Source organism: Falco rusticolus, chromosome W (assembly GCF_015220075.1).
Source record: "Falco rusticolus isolate bFalRus1 chromosome W, bFalRus1.pri, whole genome shotgun sequence".
NCBI lineage: Eukaryota > Metazoa > Chordata > Aves > Falconiformes > Falconidae > Falco > Falco rusticolus.
This window is the reverse complement of record NC_051209.1, coordinates 23737081-23742192: the sequence shown is the minus strand read 5'-3', so window position 1 is coordinate 23742192 and position 5112 is coordinate 23737081.

Below are 5112 nucleotides of genomic sequence, written 5' to 3'. Positions count from 1 at the left end.
CAAACATATGGGTGACATGGGCAAATATCACGGGAGTAACAGACTTTTGTTTAAGTCTACAACAGGCAGACAACCCCTTTAGAACTTGTTTAATTGGTATTCCCCTGCAAGAGAATGAAACAAGTTTTGATAGGTTTTGGAATGTTAAAGCATGGAATCTGACTTCCAATCAGAATGGTACATGTATGAGTCCAAATGGGCAATATGTTTGGCCTTCTATGTGTAATGCAGCGTGGCAGAAGACAGTTATTGAGAATTTAAATCAGCCACATCATTTACCTTTACAGGAGTTAGACCTATTGGCTAGCGTTGTACCTGTTGAATATGCTAATATTACTGCAACTGATATGGCAGACTGTACCCACATGTCATCACCACTTCAACCCGTGAATGGCACTGGAGTAATTTGGTTTGGTGACCCATGGCAGTTATGGCTAACACATCAAGGTGAACGGGGGTTTTATACAGGGTTTCAAAATCTAACCGGTTCACCTGTTTGGGGTGAATTAAAAACTGGGGGTTTCCATGTAAATGTATCAGGGGGTTATCAGTTGCCACTGGGAGTCTTTTTTATATGTGGGGACAGAGCATGGCCAGGGATTCCTTTGTATCCTGTTGGTGGACCATGTTATTTAGGGCGTTTGACTTTCTTTGCTCCACACATGAAAGACTTAGTGAAAATGGCTCCACAATCTCACAGATCACAGAGGACACGGCGCACCTTTGATGAAACATGTAATGACCAAGTCGATCTACATTCAGTAACAGCAAATGTCCTAGCCTCCATATTTATGCCGGGGGCAATGGCAGCATTAAATGCTAAGAATATCCGAAGGTTAGCGTGCTGGGGAGGGAAACAATTTAATCTTACATCACAGATTTTAAGTTTGTTATTGCTTGATGTAGATAGTACTAGGCATGCTACGTTACAAAATAGAGCTGCAATAGATTTTTTGTTATTAGCACATGGGCACGGTTGTGAGGATTTTGAAGGGATGTGTTGTGTGAACCTTTCCGATCATTCCATATCGATGCACAAGAAGTTGTCGCAACTGCAGGGAAACATGAAGCATATTCTTGTTGATGATAAACCCTTCGATGAATGGTTGAGAGGATTGGGGATAACAGGTTGGTTAAAGACATTATTGACGGAAGGCATATACTTTGTTATAATCATTGTTGTAATGTTTTTAGTTTTTAGCTGTTTATTTTCTTGTGTGAAGAAACGTTTACCATCTATTGTGAAACAGACATGGGTTGTCCAAAAAGAAAAAGGGGGATATGTAGAGGGATTTTTAAAGGACCGAGGACATATGTTACCATTGTCCGGGTTGGACAACCCAGGCCTGTTAGTTGAAGCTGCAGAGCAACTTTATATTGTCCTTGAAACAAGCAGTTTGAGAAAGAAAACAAGCTCTGCACAAACAAGAAGCCAGGTGCAGAGCAAGTCCTGGGAACTGCGAAATCAACATACTCTCATCGGCACACTCTGATCAGGCGCCTGCAGCATGCTCACCAATCAGCGACACGGACGCCCACGTGGCCAGAGACTTTTATCCAATCACCTGTGTGTAAAGTCGGGTGACCTGTTTGTTTAATAAAGTGAGCACGGCATGTAGCCATATTGGTGTGATTGTCGTGACTTGGCTGACTCTCCACGGGGGACCCTCTTCCGGTCCCCATATGCTTTGTGCCTTGCTTCCACCAGTCTGCTTCTTCAGTACCCTTTAGGAGTTATTGTGTTCAATGGTCCATCTGCAACAGGCGGTCTCTGAAGGAAGCAGAGGTTTTGCTAGCAGAAGTGTGTGCAGTTCTGTGCTTTTTTGTGGGTTTAATGTCTAGGAATTATCCCTGAGCATATTTAATTTACTATTAGAGATACAGCCTAAGGGTCTAAGACCAGCTCTATTTCCTGAACAAACAAGGTTTACTTTTTCTTGTTATGCCTACAGAAAAAGGCTATTTGAGGATGTTAATCTAGGGCTTTGGGCAACATATTTGCTGGAGGAGTGTGGACTGAAGTGAAAAAATATCACATCATTTATACCACCCAGATACAAGACCAAGATTTCAAACATGGTTATGGTATTCTCTGAACATCATACATCTGTTGAATATATCCATGGTAGCATATACCTAAGAGAGCAGAATGTAAAAGACTTGATACTTAGTTTTATCATTCTTTAAGGGTAAAGGAGAATAAATACTACAGATCTCAAGAAATTTTCTTCTAGAGCTTCTGAACTCTTTATCTTACAACTCATCTATAACTGTTCAGCTTAATTGCATTATTGGTTTTGTTGGGTTTTTTTAAGACTAGATTCTTCTCAATTAATTTTAGTTCTTTCCTTTTTTTGATTGTTTCAAAAATTTTTTAACTTTTTTTAATCTGAGATTAACTTGGATGATAAAATATATTCAAAATATGGAAAAAAATGTATCTTCCTCCATTACTTCAGAAGGAACAGTTTAGGCAGATTTTTGTCCCATCTTCTTGATTCTAATTCAAGAGAAAAGACACCTTGAAATATAGAACTCTGTACATTCTTGTATGCCCAGCAGCTATGGAAAACTGCATTTGCATTGATGTAGCTATTTGACTCACTGTATATATGCATACACTTATTTTGTTCAGCCATCTCTAATTCAGAGTCCTTGTAAAATGGAAAGAGCAATCTCACGTTGTCCTTCTGCTCAAGGAAGTGAGGTAGAGAGCAGAAGCACACCTGTGAAAGCACTGGCCTCCAGTGGAAGCTCCTGATGATGCAGCACCATACCATATTCCAGAAAAGCACAAGGTGGTTTGGCTTCCAAGCTACACTTTAAGAGCACATCATGCTCTCATCCCTGTTTCTGGAGAAAAATGCTAATTGAGAAAGAGGTGGGACAAACACATACTTGTTCCTTTCCATCCCCTTCAAACAAGCTTACCACAGTAACTTCACCAGTCCTTACTCTTTATTTTGATCTGTACACAGTGAAAAGCACCAGGAGGTAAAATGTATTGTTACAGCATAGAACATAATTGCACTGTAGATATTGCTATCAAAATCCAGCCCCAACTCAGATACAGGATCATAGCAGTCCTTTTCAAATCTTCAGGATCCAGTTTTTCACCAACCTTTTTGTAGATATTGGAGTCTGCAAATATTTGTAAGTTTTTCTGTATAGCTTCAATTTCCAAGTGCAAAACCGAATCTCAGGAAAAGACAAGAAAAGAAAATGCTCGTTTTTATCACTGATATGATTTAGAACCAGGTAAGTTTTATTTTTTCTCCTGTCTTGCAGCCCCCTGTCCACTACAGCTCTGAGCACTGTAGTTTTTCCAGAATCCTTGCTGCAACTTATATGACAGCTCTGGAACACATCTAATGATCTGCTGTGGTAGAGCTATGAGTTCATATTATTAAGTGGTCTGAATTATAATTTAAAACCTTCCCTTTAATATATATAAGTTTTTAAGTGGCAAATTAACAGCAGAAGATTTCTCTGTAAAATTGCACACAACTGAAAAACTTAATTACATTAAACAGTTGAAAGACTGTGAAGTAAACTACATCATAAATTAGGAAATAGCTAATTGCATCCAAATCGGGGAGAATTCCTATTGAGAAAATGTGTATAGTAGCAAATATGTACTTCCCTGAATTGGAGATTCTTCCTGCTGCACTTTCTGTGCTATTATGTCGATTAGATACACAGACCTGTTCATGTGTTACACATTCTGTGTTCATGGGAAGCTATTTTGCCTTACCAGAGCCGAGGCTTCAAGGGAACTGGGACAGGAACTGGGTTTGCTCTATCTGGAGGGAACAAACCTGAAAAATGCATTAGTGAGTTATAATGGCATTCTAGATCAAAGGTGGAAAGTATAAAATCTTCCTTAATTTTTGAGTACATGCAGTGTGCTCTGACATAGCCTGTCTGTTGCTGATCATTTTTACCTGATAACTCCCTAATCTGTGTATACAACTTTGGAAAAAGGCAAAGATGGATCAGAGGATCCCTGCTGGAGCTGCTTGTGACTGTGACAACTTTCCTAAAAAATGCATTTCTGCCAAGTCTTGGGATTTTTATGTTGTGAACATCTTACCCCTAGGTACATCTTAGGCTGCTGTGTAATTTGGAGATATGTGAACAGTTTATATATTGGAAGTAGACTAGACTCAGCAGTGCAGCACATGACACAAGTTCATTTACTCTGCTTCTCAGAATAATAGCAGAATAAATTAAACAGTATAGAGCTCCATTACTTAAGTACCTAAAATAGCTTGGGATCTCTGCACTGTCTGCAAATCCAATTTAGGACGCATCCAAAGAAACTGTTCACTTCAGGATACAGCCTTTAGCCTCCTGAATTCTCAGGATGGGACAGTCTGGGGCACTGTTGCAACCGAGTGTTACTGTGATGCACACCCTCCAGCAGATGAATATTCGATATAGCAAGTATAGCAAACGCTATTTTGGCCAGAAGCAGAAACATGTCATTCCAGAGTTTAAAGCATGAGTCTTTATAGTCTGGTATCAAGCTGAAAATGGCCAGATTCCCACTTCCTGTGTACCAGGGCAAAAAATACCACTAAAACAAAGGAGTAGATATTACTTTGTACATAAACCGCCTCAACTTTTAGATGCAGTATCCACTGCATAGTAAATTTCACTTTCTCTGTTTAACCCACACCAGACAATCAACAACAGCGAGGTTTGAAGGCTTTGACATGTTGTTTCCTGCTTCAGACGCTAGCCCTCCTCCACACCAGCACCTAGGAAGGGGCTCAATACGGAGTGAAGAGCAGATCACACAACCGGTACCACTCGACCGTGGGGTAACGTTCCCGCACAGTATTCCCGGCCCCGGAACGGGACTGCAAGTCGTGGCAGTCACAGACAAGCCGATCCAGACGGGCGCGACGTGGCGCCGAAACCGGGAGGTGTCCGAGTCACTTGGGACTCCACCCAGCCTCAGGGCCCCTGAAGCAGCATAGCGAGGGCACCAGCGACCCCCACTCGCCCCGCACCGAGACGGACAGCCTGTGCTGACAGAGGCTTCTCCGGGCGGGCGGCGGGGCGGGGAGAGGGCGGGGACTGGGGCCGAACACCCTCTTCGGGCGG